Source organism: Opisthocomus hoazin, chromosome 9 (assembly GCF_030867145.1).
Source record: "Opisthocomus hoazin isolate bOpiHoa1 chromosome 9, bOpiHoa1.hap1, whole genome shotgun sequence".
In the NCBI taxonomy this organism is placed as follows: Eukaryota; Metazoa; Chordata; class Aves; order Opisthocomiformes; family Opisthocomidae; genus Opisthocomus; species Opisthocomus hoazin.
In genome coordinates, this window is record NC_134422.1 from 40778432 (window position 1) to 40800350 (window position 21919).

Below are 21919 nucleotides of genomic sequence, written 5' to 3' on the forward strand. Positions count from 1 at the left end.
AAGAAATCCAGGAGGCTTTTTGTTTTTTCATACTATAGAATTTCACCTCCTCTCCATCATTTCCAGTGAATTAGCTGGAAGTAGAGAAATCAACAATACATGCATTAGTTTCATAAAATATTAGTCATTGTTTCTGGCTATTGTTGCAAAGTTTTACTGTACAGAACAACTCATAATACATCTGCATTTGTGGGTAAAATGTAACATTAACATCTCCAGAAATTAACTCCAAAAAGATCCACAGGTGTCTCGTACACTAAGGCACAGCTATTAAAGCATTCATCTCATCAAAAATAATGATTTCACACACTAGGAAACTCAACTTCAGAAAATACTACTTCAAATGATTCATACTTCTTCACATTTCTTCTTGGCCCTGCCACAGAGCTAAGTCCTATTAATTACTGACTTTCTTGAACTAGCTTGTGGCAAGACTTCTCAAAATTTTAACTCCTACTAAATTTCAAATCTCCTTATCTTCTCTAGAGATGACTTCTTAATGCAATTAACATTTTTAAAGTGTGAATATTTTATTTGTCAGAAATTGCATACTTATTAGAAACAGGTAATAATTCCCAATAGCAGAAACCTAGGCTTTGCTGGCAGGTTTTATCATGAGAACGCTACGTGTTGTTTCAGTTTAAAAAATGGCCATAAGCCTAACCAGATGGAGAGGTCTACTAGAAACCCGTTACTATTTTTCCTTCTCAAAAAGCATTTATTGTGGTGGCAGTTTAGCATTCAGTTACCCAGCAGTTCTGGTGGTAAATCTATTTTTGTGAGGAAATGGTCTTTTTACTTTTGTAAAGTGCCAGCACCAGGCATCAGTGCAACTGTGGGCTCAACAGCAGATTCATCATAAGCAAGGGTAAAATAGTTCTGTTAACAGCAAGCATGCAATAAAACCACCTGGTAAGTCTTCAAACGCAGAATTACAGTCATAGCATGGCAAAGGGAGATAGTGTAGAAGGGGATATGTGAAGAAATCTAACCACCTCTGCTAAGCATAGGCTAGCACTGACATACTAAAGCAAGATTTACAGGAGAACAGACATAAATCCATGAAAATGCTTTCCATTGATCCAGATATGAACTTTCATATATGGTTGAAATCAATGGGTAAATAAGTTCTTACTGATTTACAAAGCAGTGGCAGCTGCTGTGCTATATACCTGGTCAATGCAGTTCCAAGCAACATCAGTGAAGTTCGGAGTTTAATTTAAGGGTATTGTTCTTTGATTGACAAGAGCTTTAGATGGTTCCTGGATTTCGTTTCATGGTATCAAAACCAGTTTGGACATAATCTCTGGACTATCTACTGGTGTTTATCCAATTTTATTCTCCTCCTGTAGTTTTATAGCCCCTATTAAGGGAAAAAAAAACCACCCCAACTTTCCATTCCCTCACAACAAAGATTTTCCAAATTTTGTCTCACTGTGCTTCAAATCTATCCAAATGATTTGTGAGGCGACTTTGAAACAGGGAGAAAGTGTGCCTCAGCACTAAGTTATTGTTACTTGCAGTGAGGTAAATCAACTCTAGTTTGAAAAGAGACCCTCAACAGACCCAAGAGGCTGGGTAATAGAATAGAAAGGCAAAATACTCTCTAGCAGCCCATTAAAGAGGTTCAAAAGCTTGTTTCATTTTAATGTCTTGGAAAACTGCTGGTATGTATCCAAATTCTGCTTGCATGTATATGAAGCTGATGGAGGTTAAACCTACAGTGTATGAACACTTAAAAAACTGCTGGTTGCTTGGAAACTTCACGTATAGAGTTCATCAAGCTCTAAAAATCTGTATTATAGGAGCAGACTTAATTTATTGTATTTTTGAAAAAACAAACAAACAAACAAAACAAACAAAACTGAATAGTGGGGAAAAAAGTGAAAGCCAGAAACTATAGTAGTTGAAGCCCAAATTTAAGATGTTTGCTTGAGAAGGTATCATTAGTTCTATGGTAAAATACGTTTACAGGAAAGATAAGAAACAAAAGCATCTTCTGTTCGGTGATGTACAGGATGACCTGCAGATTGCTCCTGCAAGTTTGCAACCCATGAATAGTTATGTGCTGGCTGTGGTGGGCTAGCTATATGGCATATATAAAAAAGAACACTTCATGGAAATCCCAATATTATGAGACCACCCTAATTATTTTTTTCTCCCAAGCTTTCAAGAGGAAACAATACAGTAAAGTCATTGTAGTAGTCTTCTGTTGGTCCCAGTGTTTTTCCTGAAAAAGAATCACACAGCTAGTTCAGCTCTGGCATAACAGAAAATAAACTGGAAAAAAAGCAGAGAAAAAAAGAAGACTGAATTGACTAAGTGAAGGTTTATAGAGGAAAAATTAAAGTATCTGTGTGGTTTCTTGTAAGAGAAACCAAGGAAGCAAGCAGACTATGACAGTCTAAATATATGAAAGATTTAGATATTGAAGGGGAAATGGTAATCAGAAAATAGTAATTAGGAACACTGATACAAAGTTCAGAGGTACACATGCTTCCTAATAATGAAATTGAGGGATTTCACTGTCAACTGATAGAGCTACTCTACCAGTAAAACTACTTAAAGCCCCGTTCCTTAACAAAACACAAAACCACACTAATGTGGGCAAAACATGAGAAGTGTTATGGACCCTATAATTCTACACTTTGCAAGAAAGCAGGCTATGACTTCTAATACATGGCTCTCAAGTCTGACTTGAAAAACACCTTTGGAGTCTGGGTCTGAAGGAAAGACTAGTTCAATTATTAAATGAACCTTGATTTCACATGCCTAATCTTTTACAAACCCGTGGCAAAGTTTGGATTCATATTTGTACTGAGAGTTTTGTTGGAACCAGAAGTGGGATTACAAAACCAGAAGTAGATTTTTTAGCTGTAATACCACATCTTTTGCCACTGAATACACTGTAGATGGAAAGAGCTGTAATAAATAGCACAGAATGTTCCAAAGGCTGGTAGAGATGAAAAATGTTGTGGTTTTTTTTTTATCCTGCTTGGATTAAGCCTTGTAAGCACAGACAAAAATGTGAGCAAGTTGCAGCTGATTCGGATATAATTAGATTTCAACTCCAACGTGAAATGCAATGGGTTTTGTTAAATGCTTAATCCACATTTATTCACAATTCTGAAGCAAAGGTAACTTCCTTCCTGTAACTGAAGCAATGGGAACAGAGGACACATAGTATACAGAGCTAAGATGCAGTTTGATAATTTTCACATTAAATAATACAAATTTTAAGATTGAAGAAAAATTATTCAAAAATTCTCTGGAAAAGCATTGTGAGAGCTCCATGGGTAACTCCATGCTGAGAAAGAGGAGGAGACATGGTCAGTTGTCCTGCATCAGCACTTCCAGACATGTGCAGGAGGCCAAGTCTTCAATAGCTGGAAGTTATCTCCAGCTCTAGGACTCCGCCACTCCCATTTTTCATTACCTGACAGCATTGTCTGAGATGCTGCAGATTTCCCAAGTCTCTTCAAAGAGGCTTCAGAAATAAATTCACCAGCTCTTGTCTCAAAGACTTAGCCAGACTGACAAGAAGTAGTGCCCCATGCTGCAATAATATTGATTTTTTTAAAAAAATTACATATATATAACAAATGGTATAAATATTTAAATAAGAACCCCATTAACAAGATAAAACTTGGATTATGTATTGCTGCCTCTGCTTTGCAGTAGTGTTTCTAAAGCAGAAACTATAACTAGAAGATTACAGGAGTTAAGGAAAAACTGACCTTTCCGTTTAAAAAAATCCACTGGCTTATTTTAGAAATTATTTTACTAGCAGCTGGTACATTTGGCTTTTTATCTGTTCCACAGCATAAACTCTGACAGTCTAATACACTTTCTCTCACTCCTGGCCAGTTCAAAGTGAGCATTTTCCAGTGACTATGTAATTCTGTTTTGGACTGATGTCATGGCTGCCACTCCAGCAGACCCATTAAAAATATAAAACACACACATCTAGAACTTAAGTGGTTATCCAAATCGCAAACAAGTGATTGCAGAAGCAAGCTACACCACCTTCTAAATGGGTTTTGTTGTACAGCATCTGTTTTACTGAGAAATGCCATAGATTCTTAACAACTAAAAGTACACAGAGTTTAAAAGCATTTAAAGTCCAGAAAAACAACATGCAGCATTACAAGAATACCAGATTCTTCCCCAGACCTTTTCTGATGGCAACTGTAGCCATAAAAATATAATAAATTGATGCAACTGTAATATTAGCAAAAGCACTATTCTACTAACATTCTTTAATGCAGTTCTATTTTAATTCGCTGCAACGTAAGATTCAAGAGCGACAAGGCTGCTGCTTGAAAAAAGCTTAATAAGGCATCAAACTAGGATTAAAATACAGAAGAAAATTCAGTGTTCCTTCAAAATGAAATCTCTTATGGAAAGCTGCACAAAAGGTGAAGAACGATTAAAAGCTTTTAAAAAATATAGTTGAGGATGCTGGTCAGAAGACAAGTTGCCAAGAATCCATTTTCAAGCACAAAACACTCATTTCACAGTACATGCATGTTTAAGAAGAGATGACCAGAAATAATTCAAAGGCATGCTTTGGCAATGCTTAATGAATATGCTTCCTTTCCTCTTAACGTAAAAAACCAGGCCATAGACATGAGGTTCTGTACTTTGTCATAGCAAGGCTCAGTAACAAACAAATACACAAGAGCTTTAGTTTAGTTCATGAATCAGATCAGTAGAATTTCTGAAAAAGAAGATCGCATATGTGGTACTAAAACTGTCACCAAGAAGCAACTGGTACGAATTCTAGAGAAAACATTTATTAGGTCTATTTCTGTCAATGATCTTGCACAAATATACACAGGCCTACACAAGTGTGCTTCGAACTCAGGTGATGCTAGCTAATTAATGTACCTGTACTAGTGGAAAAGTCAGCAGGGTTAACTATTCATCTAGTTTTCCTCAGAAGCTAGAGTACACCAGCCCACGTGAAAGCAAGTGACAGGTTAAAGAAAAATACACGATTCACTACCAATCCACAGAGGCATTAACAGATGCCGATGAAGACCTGCAAATTCTCAAGTCTGACAATGAAAAGCTGCCTGCGTCAGAGACGGAAAACGCATCAGCAGTTCATAATTTCTGAACTGTTCATGGTTATGTAGTGGCTAGTAATGATGAAAATCCTGGCAAGGAAACAAAAGCCAAAAACTTACATTTTCATACAGAAATATTTCATGGTCTCATTAGCTAAGTCAACACATGGTATCTGAGACACCTGGACATGGAATAGCACAGGATGGCTAACAAGTCAGAACAGACTGCTGACGCAGCTTTAATCAGATAGTTTGTTAAATATATTGATATATTAACCAAGAAATTCTAACCAGCAATCAAAAGTAATAGAGATCTTGAAAAAACTACCTATCAACCCATCTTTGGTTTTGTTAACATAAATTTTAAATATTTATGCCTAGTTTGTATTGTATAAACAAACTGACCTATCTGTAAGTCAATTTTCTGGCACTGGTTTTTCAAAAGAGGTTCAAAACATACCAACTGACCTAGCAGTAGGAGCTGGTCACCTCTTCCCATTCATCTCTAACAAGTTAGACAAAAATAGTAGTCAGGAGAGCAGTGCAAATTTTTCTTTTGCTACAGCCACTTACAGAAACAATCCACTTTAAACTACCATAATGACGTATACAACAGTTGTAGTCAGAAGATATCCTAGGCAGCAGAAATGAAGGTACTAGCAAGCACTAACCAACTACCTCTGGTTGTATCTTGGATTAATACAATACTTCCTTAGATGTACCTTCTTAGGAGCACACCTACTTGTGATGCCAGCTATACACATCACACACCTGAATGATGTTTAAGACAAGACAGTAACCCAGTTACTCAAGGTGTCAACAAAGTCCCACGTGAAGTATCATTCTCTACTACAAGTGCTGATACACGTACTTTTTGTGTAGCATGGGGAAAGGTATGTCTGACAACCCCTCACTGTTACATAGCACTGATATCCGTAAGCGAAGGAGAAAAGCTTCAGAGAGACCCAGAGACTGTTGAAATTTATAGAGCTAACTTCTCTGAATTACTGCCAGTAAGTGCATTAAACTAAGAACATTCTAATACTATAATGCAAACTACGTAACTTGCTACGTTGTTTTCCTCCAGCCTCCCATCTTCTTTTCCTCCACCCTCTTCCTTCATGAATAAAAGAGATGGTCACTAAAGCATGCTTTCAGATACTTAGGGCTGAAGTATTTCCTTTTCCTTGCTTTGGTCGCTTGCTGGAGAAAAACCACACCAACGTACAAAGCCTGTGACATGAGACAGGCAGAACACAAACAAATCAAACTGTTCTAATTATACTTCTAAAGCAATACATTTCAAAGCAAGGATAGCCTAAAACTGTGGTGACTACATTTATGCTGTAGTTTTATTTCATCATCCTAAAACTGTAATGACTTTTTTTTCCCCAAGAAATCTTCACCTAGCAATTCTTAAATTAATAAATGTGAAAATATCACTGTGATTTTTCTTATGCTTTTGGGAGTGGGTTTTTTTTTTGTTCAGGCATGAATAATTTAACCTCTACAGTTCAGATGTCACAGTGTCGTGGAGTTCAAAAAGTTTCTTGGTTAGCCTTCAATAATTAATCTTATTTCTGCATAATCTGAAAAAAGTATCTGTAAAGAATCAATAAACCGAACAAGTGGAAACTTCAGTTTCCTGATGAAGAGGTGTACTATCTGACTGGCACATGCCAGTGACTGATAACTTCACCTGACTTTTCCAGTTGTCTCTGTACAGGTACTGCTGGAAGACTTTGCGATTTGTCTCATTTACAAACTGAACAGCTTCAGTGATTTTAGTAGATCAGGTGAAAGAACACCCCTGAAGCAGGAATGCTGAGTAACTCTTTAACTTAAGGCACATTTTGAGCTGAAATTATCATGTGCGTCACATGACAAATTCAATCCTTAATGCTATTCACCAGGGAACATCCAGTATTTCCTGCAATAGAAAGGAAAGTGAGTGCTGACAGACACTTCTAGAAGAGTGCCAAATAACAAAAATGAGGGAAGATTTGGCCATCGGTCGTGTTTTTTCTGCCTTCCTGCCCTTGACAAATGCTGTTGTCACTTCCTCTCCAGAGCAGTAGTAGACCTTCCAGCACTTCCAGCCAGCAAAGAATAAAGTGAAGTTACTGCTGAGCTATTTCTATTCAGGGGGTACGTGCTGACCAGGTACACTGGAGAGAGTTACAGTACAATAAACACCTTACAGATTGCAAAGTCGCCCATTACATCTCACATACAAGATGGCTGGAGATGGAAGAGAACCCAGGCACTAACTGGATGACGGAGCACATGGATCTTTGTTGTACTTGTTAACTTACCAGCTGTTTGTTATTAAAAAACAGACCCTAGAACACAAAGCTAAACCATTCTGGTCCCATTAGCCAAAGGTACAAACACAGACAAGAGCCAAGATGGTACAGAGGTTTTTAGAGATTCAACTGAAATGATCAGCTAGATGACTGGTTTTCAGTACTTTTTTTTTCAGAGTAGTACTAGCTAGGTGTGCAAGAAATGACAACCAAACAAACCAGAAAACTGAAAAGAATCCACTGTGGAGTCAAGTAGATATATTCCATCACATTCAGCATCTCTCAACTACCTCATGGTAGCTTCAAAAAATAAAAATAGCTAGTAATTAGACCGAAGGTTTTCAATACAAAAATATTACTACCCTTATGAACGCTTAATATGTTGTTCAAAAACAATAAGAGAATATGTGTTTACTTTACTAAAAACAAAGAAGAATGAGGAAAAAAAAATTACTGTTCATCTCACTTTTAAAAACACACTGATGGACCAATTATTCTGTCACCAACAACGGCCAACAGCGGGTGTCAGGAGGTAATGAGAGGTACAGGTCAAACCCATACTGATATTTTCCCACTGTCTAGTCATCTGAGATAGAACTGGTCTCTGTAGGTGACTTTCATCCCCCAACCTATGTATAGCATAACTGAAAATAGTGACATGTACAACTGTATTTTGCATTCTGTATTTTATTTTGAGAGCTTTGAATCAAGAATAATTTAAATATCAGCTAAAATTGTCATTCTTAAAGGCCAAATAAGACACACCTATTTTCATTTATTTTGAATAAATGTCTTGGGAATACAAAACAAAGCTATTCTTTTAGGTATCTAAATACTTAACTGTCCTTTTCAAAATGCCACATTTTCAGAAAGCAGCATAGGGGATTAAGAGAAAATAATCCCACTAGTGACCAAAGCCAGATGGAAGCAAGAATGCAAAATATTTGTGTTAAGAGCATTTTGCTGGAAAATCTCAAACCTCTCTACAAAAAATAAGATGTTTGGTGCTCGTACATGGAGTCTATGAACTACAAAGCTTATCTAAATAGTTTTGTGAAGAGCACTGCAACATGAAAAAAAAGCAGTATCATGAGGATGGCTGTGCAGTATACTGTGTTGCTCCTCCGGAAATTTTTATACTTTCTCTTCTGTGTGTTTACCTTGCAAGCATATCCCATAAAACTGCCTTTACAACTGAACTAGTCTGAAGTTTGTAATGTACAAATTGCTTTCGTTTTCAATTTGCCTCCTGAATACACTTATTCTAGAATTACTGCTGTTCTTCTGCAGGTGCAAATCCAGTTTAGAGGATTCCAGTTACTCCCATCCTCACCTTTTATGGCATCATTCCTAGTATCAACCAGTGTTGTACATCAGCACAATTTACAATCCTAAATGCTCTATAGTACAGTGAAGTCAAAAGAGCTATGTGGCAGGATCAACATTACTTACAAGTAGCAAAGTTGAGCACAACAGATCCACAAATGAACATTTATATCTCTGTTTGTAATCTGAAATATGAAAGCTTGGTTCTCAGGAGAGGTGGATCATGTATGTTTCCCAGTGAAGACACGTGGTTGTGAACAAACTCAGAATTGGGAAGAAAAGTGTCACTTGATCTGGTGTTACATTAAGTGCTTGGAAGATGCTGGCTTTGCCCTGTTCAATAGAGCAAGTTATTCTGAGTCTGGACTATACAAGATAAGCAGTAATCTTTGTTCTCTAAAAGTATTCTAATGTTTACACTGATTTTCGAATAAGACCTCAGAAAAAAAATCAACAATAATCAAATCTCCCCCCCCCTGCCTTCCCCGTTAAAGTCACTAATACAAATACCTATTTTGTGGTATAGCTACAACATCAGGACACCTCCCTGAGTAGGAATACAAGCCTTCTCTTTTTCCTACTACAAGCCTGTATAATATTTTGATTAATAACGTGTCAAAGATTTGCTTGGCTGGTCTAACAACATGATGGAATGCTTTTTCTGCTATAACTGGAAAAAAGTTAGTCCCATTCAGCAGATGAATTATGACTTTGCTTTCCTCTAAAGAATTGGCTTTGAAATGGGTGTAGGCAACACCTTAAAAATAACAAGGACTGGATAATTCTTTTACTCTCTGGGAGGGTTAGTTCTACTAGACATCACCCTGAGTAAACACTGGAAACAGAATCAGGCTTTAAGATGCTCAAAATAACTAAAGCTAAAATATTAAAATTAATATTTTAAGTTTATGTGCCCACATAATCTTTATGTAGAATACTGGTAAACTGCAAGTCTCACCACTCAGAGAAGGTGGGATACGTAATGACTGATGTAGGTAAGAAATACCTTTACAAATACATGTTGTTAAAGTATATACACTAACCAGTGTAACTCTAGGCTTATAATGTATGTTTGTGTCAAAATTTTACCTGCAAGTTAAATATTGCAGTCTGGTGTTTCTTTTTTCAACCCACAAATAGTAAATTATCATTCACAAAAACAACACAGGGAACACAACAGATTCACTGCTAGAGAACTACTAACTAGTGAATGCCATTCTTGTTAAGAGTGACTGTATCTCTTTCACCTCAGAAGGACTTAACGTAGCAAACGCAGAGCAATGCACACCTAGAAGGAGCTAGTACGTTCAGGATGAGATACAGGCTTTGCCCTTCTCTTACCTAAAACCATACACTTTCAAGTTCGAGTATTTTGGGACTTATGTCTCAGTACAGAACAAGAAGTGATCTACTTCTCCAAGCAAAATGTTTTGTCTTGCAGAAGTAATCTTTCCAAGTCTCAGCTGTACTCCTAAAGCCTGAATGGAAATGTGCATAATGCAGGCTTCTCCACAGGTTCTGGCTAGTGCTTCAGATTTTAGGGCATTTTTACTTTTCTTAACATTAAATCCATAGTCTCAAGACTCTTGACTACCCAGTATCTGTAAACTTCCTCTGTTCTCCTGTTCAGGCTAAACAGTACCTACATCGCCACTAATTTGTCCATTTTGATGGAATTGCAGCACGGTTGCATGTGATCCTGTGATCATTCAGTGCAAACTGCAAAGCTAGGTGTTCATCCTCCATGCGGTAGTAAGACTGCCAGTGAAAAACCTTTGGGAGGAATACAAAGACCCTGACAGAAAGAGGCCTATCTCTGCTGCCAGGAACATGTTCATTTTGTTATCTGTGAAAGACTAGGCTGGCAATTTCACTGTTTAATTTAAAAGTTGTATTTTTTTCAGACTATCTATAACTTAATGGCTAATGAAACAGGAGACAATGGTGAAGACTAGGAACTCTGATCCCACCCGCACAGCACAGGCAGTTGACAGTATAGTATCTCTCTGTCTCCACAGACTCCCAAAACTCTGGGCCAGTTAGCATCCCTAGAAAAAAGTTGAATGAAAGTAACTCAGTTTCATGCCCTTCTAGTCCTTTCTACTTTTGCTGATCCTCCACCCTAAGTAAAAACTGCTTTTGGTGGGCTGATGACATTCTGTAAATATCTTTTCTGTATCTTGACCTTAGTCTTCTCAGATGCTTTCACACAGAACACTAAGGGAAAGACATTCCTCATTGCAAAGTCTCGAAAGTTTCAACCCAGGGCCTGCCTTTTCAGACTGTAATTATAACTTAAAACGTTCAGTTTTGAACATTTGTCTTTCCATCTTTTCCAAAAGCCTCACCTTTTTCTCCCAAACATACTGTTCTGTTCAGGGCCTTCTAAGAATTCCTGGTGTGCTTAATGAGTCAGAAAGCTGTAACCATCACTTACCATATACTCTGTTCCCCTACTGCCTTTTCAATATTGCCAAAAGAAAAGACAGTTGATATTTCTATTTTCACACCGTCTTGCTTCGCTGTCGTGACACCCCCCTCCTATTTTTTATACACTGCTTATTTTCCTGCTAGAAGACTCAGCTGTCCTCTAGCTTTAGAAAACACAGTGAGACAAAAAAACTAATCTCTTGTCCTTGAGAAGAGGAGGTTATTTTTCATCCTTCTATTCCTAACATTAACAGGCTGCTTAGAAATGTAGCATAAAATATTAAATACATTTGAAGGAGATGATTGATAGACACCAAAAGCTATTTTTCAGCTTGAAGTTTTGAAGCAAAATTATTATTACACATGCATCCACAAACAAAAAAGGAAATTAAAGCTTTAGTGGTTGGTTTTTTGTTGTTGTGGGTTTTTTTTTTAAGATTCTTCCATTTTAGTTTCAGGTGACTGTGTTTTTGACATCTGCACATGCTAGGTTAAAGCAAGCTCTGTCCTGGAAGCCCGTGTAATCCAAAGTGTGACAAAGTCAGTATAAAACATCTTTATTTCCTTTGGACTTCCAAGGCAGCAAACAGCCTAGTTTGCAATTGAAGTGTAGACAGTATGTTTTAGAGAGAAATATTTTTGTTGATTTCAGTCCATATCAAACAGAGGGGTTTGTTACAGAACTTTCATATTTATTTGATTTTATTTTGGCTTATGTTTCAGTCTCTTCCACACACCTACAACTCAAACACTACTCCTCGTCTACACACCCATAACAGCCTTACCACTACACTACTCCTCCTCTACACACCCATAACAGCCTTACCACTACAACAGGGGGGACAAGAGAGTGAGAAATCTTTTTCATGGCATCAACACATGTATCCAAAAAAGAAAACAAGAAGGAAAATGATCCAACTAACCAGTTTGTGCCAGATACATCCCTACCAGACACAACTAGCGAGGTCTGCTAGTGTGATGGAAACAAAAATGCGTCTTGTTACAGCATTACAGAAGAGCGACACTCAGAAATTACCTTTCATCAGTTAACATTCAATCAGCTTAAAGTAACAAAAAATATGAAGAACCTGCAGCACTGACCAAGGAAATTGGTTAGAAATACTGTAATGCAGTTCTTTCGCTTGTGGGTTCTTAGTAATAAATAGCAGCATCCAAGCAAAAGTAAACTGTATGAAATTTCGCTCAAACCATTTATATGGCATTCTCTTACACTATTTGCATTATTTTTAAATCTAAACTGAAAACTCGTAATCCACAAAGTTAACAGCTGGTTACTTCCATGGGCCTGAAGCACACCCATTCAAACAAAACGCAGGTGTAAGCAAATTTCAGCATTTGCCATAAGGCTGACTGAAGCCTGGTTTTCTAGATTTGTACAGGAAATCTCTGCTGTATTTGGCAGCCAGTCTCTTCTGGAGCTCTCAGGACTTTTTTTTGTCTACATAGTTGCTCAACAGAGCAAGAAAATTCAGCCAAAAAAAGTCTGTTGAAGGTACCTCTGCTATTTTACTTTGACAACCTAGATTATTTTGGATATTTCAAAAGCCACATATCCTCTAGGACAAGATTATTTAAACACTGCAGACTAACCTTCGGTCCTGCTCCTCAGACCTGATAGTTACTTAAGAGCACAGATTCCACAGAAGTCATCATGTGGCTAAGAACCAGTACATTTTATACAGAAACCGAGTACTTATCAAACTCTCTGCCTTGCCAGCCAAGTACTTTAGTTTCTCCTGTACCATCTTGTAAGAGGCTAAACATTTCCGATTCTTTTTTCTCCTCCACGCAGAAGCGACAGGAAGCACTGCAGTAACAATATACCTGGTCTCTGGGGGAAGGGAGGGACTCGGATTGCTCAACAGCTAGTCTGCTGGCTGACCAAAGAGAAGATTTTAATGGCTCTGGCAGGAGCTCTGTCTGGCCTTTCACAGCCAGTAATCATGAGTTCTCCTAAATGATGACAGCTGCAAGTCTTAGGGAAGAGTGGAGGCAAAATAATTATCCACAAATGTCAAATATAATCTGATTTAGTCATCTTTGAAATAGAAAATCCCTGCATGATATGTCAATATAACTGATAAAAGTAGGCATATGGCAGACTCTTACTGTAACAAAGGACATTAGCGACCTAGACACCTATTAAGGCAGCAAAACAGCAGGACACACCATGCACAATTTTGTGGAATGCATTGGCAACATTTTTCTTCAGAGACAGAGGAAATTGCAAGGAAGTGTCAGTTTCTTTGCCTCTGATATTGATAAAGAAACTATTCAAAAATTTAAAATTTGGAAGAAAATAATTTGATTATGAAAAAATTTAGTATTCTAAGCAGGAAAAGTGTAGCAGTATCACAGTAACAACAACGGGTTTCAGGAAAAAAAACCAAACATTTAACACTGCTGCGGTTTACAAGCAGAATAGCACGGAAGACAAAGCAAAGCCTATTACGGGTCTTGAAGTAAAACTACACAGAACACATGACAAGAATTTATATGAATTACCTTCAAAGAGGCTGGAATAAAAGTTGAAGCAGTGAGGTCAAACGGAAGTTGGCCATTGAAACCCTAATAGCTTGAGAATGTATTAATTTACCCAGAGCAAGCCATGAATTAAATACGTAGTCAAGATAGGAGAATGCATTGAAACAAAAGAAAAAAAGAAATGGAACCAGCACAAGTAACAAAATAATTCCAAATAAAAATTTTGGAGAGAAAGGATTTAGAGGAACAGGTGTCTCAGTAACAACAAGTATGCAAAAACAGGTAAATTAGATTAACATTCATTTTATCACAATGTCCAAAGAATTTTAATTGCCATAAACTGACACAGATGTCCTAAAACAGTATGGCCTGAGGGGTTTATTCATACAACCAAGACATTTCAGTCCAAAAGAGAGCAAAACTAGATTAAGTAGAATTTGGAACAGGAGGATGACTTAGTGTTCATGAAAACCAGGGTACCCCAAATAAATGCTTTCATTCCACAGTGTGTTTTCTCTCACCCCCATTTAACTAATTATAAATGGTATCAAATTCCTGGTAAACTCCACCAGTTCTGTAACTCCTAAAAGAAGGTTTCCTGTACAGTGTTCTGGTCCAGATGGACCAAAAGCACAGCTGATAGCAACCTCGGGTTCTTTCTGCAGGAATACATTTCAAGGCTGTCATGATGTAAGTCCAAAAGTTCATACAAGTACTCATGCTGGGATCCTTCAATAAGACCCGCCATCATCTGAAGACAGCAAAAGCATCAGCAAAGATGCTGATACTTCTGCCTGCAAAAAATACAGTGCTACCCTTAGTTCATTGGAACAATACCTCCCTTCTAAGTCATGAAATCAGCTGGAGTTCATTACTGTGAACTTCTTATCTGTCAGTGCCCTGCAAGTACAGTGAGTGGATCAGGAGCAAACTGTAGCAATATAACACGCCATCTCTAGGAAAAAATGTGCTAATAAAAGCTACAAAACAGTAGCAACATGAATGATAGCAATAACTGCTAAAGGCAACATGAACCTAAACCCAAAGACAATCTTTGCTCCACCAGCTCACAAGTTCTAGTAAAGTTTGGGAAAGGGTATGTAGAGTATGTAATGGATTAATATGTGCATACCATTTTACAAGATCTTTTAGTTTGAAATAGTGCCTATGAATCAACACTGAGAAGAAAGCAGGCATGCAGCAGTACAGCTGAGCAACCATGTCCAGGTTAGGCAGGAGAGACTGGAGGGTGTCATGCCTAAACCACACTTCACGCATCCACATGACCGGCTACTTGCATATAAGCTAGGAGATACTCTCCTGTTCATTTATGCTTGTCAGTCCAACAGACTTCAAAATACAAAGCTATTCCATGATGTCTGACTCTTGTTTCTAACAGCTAAATTGCCCCAGTTCACAAGACATCATGGTTTGAGGTGTTTACGTTGTTTTTGTCCTGCTATTTAAAGCAGCAGCATTTACTCAGAACAATAAAAACCCTGTGCCTTAAAATACACCACACAACTCTGAAATAAACAGTGAGTCTGGACTCACTCTCCCCTCCAACATCCTTCTCTCAATAGAGATCATGGTAACAACCACTTGGCAACAAAACAGTTTTCCCTGCGATGAAACTCAATACAACGGTTCAAAAAATCCACTCCGCAGCTGCTGCAAGAGAAAAACTCGAACCTTACCAATAGGCATCTGGACTTGGCCCTTGGAAATAATTTGAGAAATGAGTGTTACCTCAGCTGGAATACGCTGATAAACTAGAGTTCTGTTGGCACTCTATCTCAGAGGAGACCTGTAAACAGGAAAGGGTACGTACCCTTCAGCCAGCAGCAGCCCACATGTGCCAGACAAATGCCAAGGCATGAAAGAAACATCAGTGCAAAATGCAAGAAGAAAGCAGAGGATAGATTTCTCATGAGAAATAGGTGTGTGAGGGGAAAAAACAGGTAAACCCGACCAGTTGCAATACCAGTAGAGGGGAAGTGGGTCATGACCTGACCCATTATACCCTGTTATTTGGGACAGGACACCCACTAGTTCTGAGGCATCACTCCCACTGCTCTTATCTATGAACCTGAGGCCCCTCTCAGAGTTCTCTCCCATTAAAGACAACCACCTCTCTTTAGAAATATTTTTTAAATGAATTAATGAAAACACTGAAAAAATAAGATTCAATGCTTGCTTTCTGAATTGCTTCTTGAAAACTAGGGCGGACAGTTAATCCTAATGAACTAATGCAAAAAAGTACAGTTTTTCTCCATGACTTCCAAGTTTTTACAATGAGACTTTTCACAAAGACACTAAAAGCTACAGCAAGACCCCAGTCTCTTTGGCCTGCTTCCTCCCAGTCACTGGCCACGTAAAGCTTACAATCTGTTGTTTTGTAGTTGGAAATGCTAAGAGCAGAACGCTGTTTACACACAGCAATGCATAGTCACAGCTGGTTTGAGTCACAGGAAAGGCCGGCAACATTTGCTAAACTGCAAGTACAGAGATTTCTATAAGACTGAGATCCAGAATCTCTTTGTAAATATTGCAGTACTCACCTTCCCTACTTGGACAAAGTTTGGACTCCTTTGTTAGTGGTAAGGTGGGGGGGGGTGTGTGGAATCCTCTAAGACATTACGGAACAGGAGGCTCTAGAGATTCAGCAGATGGTTGAGGCGAATGGGATCAAGAGGCTCATTTGATTCCCATTCCTCTCAAACTGTATCCTTGCTTACTAACAGCCACTATTTTAAGAGAACAAAACTTCGAAGCAAGATCTGCACACAAAATAATATATTCTTAAAGTACGTCTGTCTTTTTCGAGCATATTCCCCACACAGAACCATTTCAGTTCAGAAAGAAGTTGAAGATGCAGGCTCTCTTTGGCTTACCAGTGTATCTTTGGAATACTCAACATCTGTTTCGGAAGTTACGAGTTGCTCTGTTTTAATTTTTGTGGAAAGGAAAAAATGTCCAGCAGTAGCCAACTGATAAAGTAACTTAAAATCATTTAGTGTCATGGCTGATTATGAAGGGCTTATTCTCATTTATTTCAGAGCTTCTTGTCACTACTAGATTACTGGAGAGGTGCCAGAACATAAAAACCAGCATTGCACCTCTACATCTGGCTGGTAATAATAAGCAGTTAATAACAATGGGATTTGACTGCCATCATAGAACTGTACAATTTTTCAGTGAGCAAAACCGAGCTGTAAAATGCACATGGATTAACACTCTCTCTGTTGGGTCAATCTAGAAGATACTCCTGGCACTCCATCTACCAGGCACTTGCTTGCCCAGTTGAAGCCCTGACTCTTCTATGATTGCATTGGTATAAGGTGCATAGAGAGGCGTGAAATGCAGATGATGCACAGCTTTTAAAAACCGCCTTATGGGACAACACGTACATAGGACCATATACAGGTCCCATACATCGGCTAGAAGACTGTCCACAGCCTACATACAGAAGCACAGCTGTATTTGTATGCAGTTCAGTTGGTACCACAGCTCCACAGAACGTCCTTTCCAAAGGCAAAGGCACAATCCAGTGAATGAAGAAAAGGACAAGCACATCCACACACCACCAGAAGCTGAGCTGCTGCTGGCCTTCTACGTTACAGTTTTTTCTATTTCCATAGAAGAGAGACATTATTAACTACTAGAAATGGCCAGATAACAAAGCCTATGCCCTTTTTTTCCCATTAAGAAAAAATAAATCCAGGAATTTATGAAATGGGAAGAAATTTCAGTGAAATTCGTGTTGGTAGATTCTAGTAGGAATAGTCCATTTTGTCTGCTTGCAAGGCTTCTCACCACGTCATTACGCCCTACTAGGTAACTGATCATCTCATTATAAAATGTCAGCAACAAAAGTTCCAACAAGCTCTACTGGCAAACTAAATATACTTCCAAAATTTGGGTAATTACTGGCCAATATTGCCAAGATACTTAAAGAACTTTATTATAAAAATCAAACTATTATGGGATAACTTTCTAACCAAGAACTCTGCAGTATTAAATATTTTTAGAACCTCCAAAAGAGAGCAGTACATTCAAAACTAACTATCTCAAACTAAACTCAAAGTATACTAATTACTCTGTTTCACAATTTACCAGAGACCAAAGCATACAAAGAGATGAAACTATTTAAAAGGCCAACTTTGGACTCAAAAACAAAATTCAAATTTCCATTTATAAAGCCTGCCTCTATTCATTCTTGCCATACGCCAACTTCACCCTTCGGCTTAGGGATGTCTCAAAACAAAATTTCTCTGAAAAAAATACTTAGTTTAAATGATTTACATCTGTTTTAAATAAAAAAAACTAGCTAAAGTACTTTTAAGATTATGTTTTGCACCAGCAGGTGCTGGGCCATCGCGATCTCGGTAAGAAAGGTTCTCACACTTCGTAAGGCATCATTTCAACAGCTGTTTTTCAGGGCTCACGCTATACGGAGAGACTGCTAGGGGCAATGCCAAACCCCTCTAGGCGGTGCAAGATCAAACAGGCGAATGGCCCCCGCACCGCGTGCTGGGCAAAGCCCCACCAGCCGCGATCCTCCTGTTCCCGTCGGGACGGTGTTTGCTCCTACGAGAACCAGCCTCTGGCTCACCCGCCGGTGTTGTTCCTGAGATGGGCGAGCTGGGTGGGACCAGGGCTCTGCAGACACCGCTCCATGCGAGGGGGATGCCACCCGCTCGCGGCCTGCCCGCCGCTCGGGCCCTGTGGGCTGCTCAGTGCCAGTCCCTGGCAGGTCAAACCTCCCCTTGGTAAATCAGTGCAGTGCTGGGTTTCGGGTGCCGCAGAACAGAGAAGGTATTCACTCCTGGCCTCTGCCCTAAGCAGGTTTACATGCACAAAACAGCAATCATTACTTGAGTCGGTCACACCACCTCCTGAATGATGGAGTTGTGAAAACGAGCAGCCTTTCCTATCTCCCATATCATTACAGAGGACCACAAGGTGTGCATTGCAGAACCCTCTGCATACACTGCAGAACCCTCTTCTACTCTTCACCATCCACAAGCTAGCTGGAAAAAAAACACCACAAAATGGAAGACCTACTACTATCAGCGATTTCTTCTATTGCTTTGATTTACGCTGACAAAAAGCCACTCAAGAGCAACACTGGAGTGTACAAACAGCTCAAATTCTGGAATGTTCCGGACACACTGCCCTGCCACTGACACCCCAGGTAGTCGGCATCACAACACCAGGGCAGCATGCGGGGGACAGCAGGGGAGCTGATCACAGCTCTCTGGGAGCACCTTCAGAACAACCACACATAGCTGGGTATTCTGCTCAGGTGCAAGGCTGAGATGAAATAAGGTCCAAGAAAGTAAGAAATGTGCTGAAAAGAAAGTCAAGTTTAAAACACAATTAGCATTTCAAAACAGTTTTTGTCCTCAAGTGTATGACTGGCTTCACGGGGCGCAGTGGTACCGTGTATATCATGGCCTGCCTTCGGGGGCGGTCATCCTGCTCCCCCCAAGGCAGAGCGGGGGTTTTCCCGGATGGCTCGGACACGGCATTATTTATGCAGGCTTTCACAAATGTTTGAACAGTGACCAAATTTACAATCTAGACACGGGGCATAACCCTAACTAGGAACACTTGTTTAGAAAGAACTTGCCTTTTCGTGTGGAAGGATTGCCTTCTAAGTTGATAACATACTCAAAAGTAATTATTTTTTAATCTACAGCATTAAAAATAAATGTTTCAGAACTACAAATGCATTCTCTCCAACTAGCATACCTAGCATTATTTACACAATCACACAGGGAATTCTAAACGCAAACAAATCTTTGGCCAATACATGGACTGTCTGCTCCACCCACTGCAACACATTAAAAAAAAGCTGTAACAATTACACCTTGTAGTACTTACAGTCACTTCTCAGAGGGTCACAAATTAATTCCTCCTAGATAACCATCAGGCTGAATGCACTACAATTCTTACTGAGAATGTTACAAAACTTTTCTTCAGACTTGCACAGACAAACATGAACTTTAGATACTGGAAATGTACATTTAAACAAATAAATCGGAAAACCATCAAAGCCCCCACTTCAGATAAATGAAAACAAACAACAGAGTAGATTAATTTTGCTCCTGACTCACGTGAATACCACAAATCAAGTACTTTAAGCACGTCCTACTCCTTCAGCCCCCCAAAACAAATTTTGGCAAATTTTGGTTCTTTATACTCCTGTGCACCAAGGCACATTTTCCCCACTCAACAATACAGGTTACGACACTGAACCAAAAGGCCAAGTGCATTTAAAAAAACCCAACAACTTTTTTTTTTTTTTAAACACACAGGACTGCTAGTAAATTTATGGCAACCCTTTTAACTTTGACTACAAAAGTCTTTTACTATTTTAAAATGAAACTCCGGGAAAATACTATGAGTTGTTTCATGAAGTGAGATCTGACCATAAGTTGTATACATAACCTTACATTCATTAAATATGAGACAAGGTTTTCAGGATCAAATTTCTTTATTCGTAACATCATAGTAGAAAGACACTCAAATGGATGAAAAGTACGTCAGTACAAAGTTTAAATTAAAAAAAAATAAAAAAGGGAGAGCAAGGAGTATGAAAGGAACACATAGCATAGGGTGGGAGCAAAGATAGAGAAAATAAGCCATACGCCACCAGTACCAGCACAGAACACTGTTCCCGCACAGCACAGCCGCTGCTTTCAGCGCTGGGTTTCTCTGCTTCCAGCAGCACAACTAATTGGTGTTTCCCTTCCCACGCCTAAGCATTAGAACCCAGTAACGCAGCTACAATTAACGCGATTTCAGTAGCAAAAGACCATCTGGTAGTTACGATACACAAGCTTTTTTCATCTGTAGGTGACTGTGCCATTGTTCTAAGTAACACTGTCCAAAGATATTAGTAGTGCTGCTCTAAATACAGAACATTACAGCAAATCGGACTGTGTCACTATAGTAGATCCAGTATTTACCCTCCTAGTTTGGGGGTAGTCTTGCATTCTACGTGGTTTACTACCTTCAAAGCTTATGACCGATTTCTTAAAATGATAAAATTAAATGTGCATTACAACAGTGTAATAAACTCACACGCATTAAGATGCAGAAGGTATTTGCAGTTCTCCTTCATCCAGCAGAAAGTTACACCAAGTTTCTGCATTTTAATTAGGCTTGACTACATTTAGTGTAGACCCGGACTAAAGAGGTAATAAGATTTTTCCCATTCACATAATTAACGTGTATTAAAGGGACTACTTTTTCCTAGAGAAAGGCATCTTTTCCTGTCTTTCCCCCGTGATAGAACTCTGGCTTTATCTGTGGCTCAGAACTCAGTCATACTGTCCCACACAAGAAAAGCATTAGAGTGCATCTGCCTTCACTTTCTAAAATGCTCACCAGGATGAGAGAACGACACAGCTGTTCAGCCCAACAACCATAATTAGGCAGAACTTGTAAATTCTGCTCTCAGCTCCAGAAAGTGCGTACCGTTTAATTGTTAAAGCATTTTGAGTTTAGGAGCCAAGTTTCTGGGTGCATTACACTCTCCCTCCCACCCATACCCAGTTCCCTACAAACGCAACACTCCAATACATGCGCTGCTCTCCCCATGTGAACCTCACTTAACCACCAAACTAGAATTCAGTCTGCAATTACGAAAAGGACGTAACTTTTCAGCAGGATAGTCACAGCTAGCCCTCCGGAACGCACCTGTTTTTGTTATTTTAAGTGGGACTGTTTAAAAATCAATTACAAGCATACCAGAGATTGCTTCAATAGTGTAAACAACAGCCAAACATACACAGCTGTGGGAGAACTGTAAGGACTATTCTAAAGCAAGAGTGAAGGGCTCAGACACCATAAATCATGCCTTATTCCAGACATTCAGCTCACTTTCAACAGTTTTCCTCCAGACATGAGAACATCATTTCCTCAGTAACTCACAATTCGTCCAAGTCGGTGAATAACTGTGGCTTTAACACAGCATACCTATCTATTTCTTCTGCTCAGCCTTTCCGCCTCATTAGACAAGGGAGCTGGGCGTTTTTCCCCTCAGATTACCCAGGGCTCTCCCTCGCTGCCGCCCGCAAGCCTGCGCGGCAGCCCCCTGAGGCGCCGGTTCCGCGGCGGGGCCCAGAAGAGCCCCAGTGCGCTAGGGTGACTCGGAGCCGCCCCAGCTCCCTCCTGCCCGGGCCCGGAGGCGAGCGGCCAGGGCCCGGGGCGGGTTTCTGCGGGAGGGCCGGGCTCCCCGCACTCACCCCCTCGCCAGAGGAACGCCCG

At 39.4% G+C, this 21919-nt stretch overlaps 1 protein-coding gene across 1 annotated transcript in view; it reads right to left on the reverse strand.

The window, feature by feature from the left end:
• Positions 1–21919, reverse strand: part of COL5A2 (collagen type V alpha 2 chain) — a 188475-nt gene extending 166556 nt beyond the window's left edge. Inside the window, exon 1 of the mRNA XM_075430219.1 lies at positions 21898–21919. The gene's annotated coding sequence lies outside the window, so the exon portion shown is untranslated. The remainder of the gene's footprint in view (positions 1–21897) is intronic.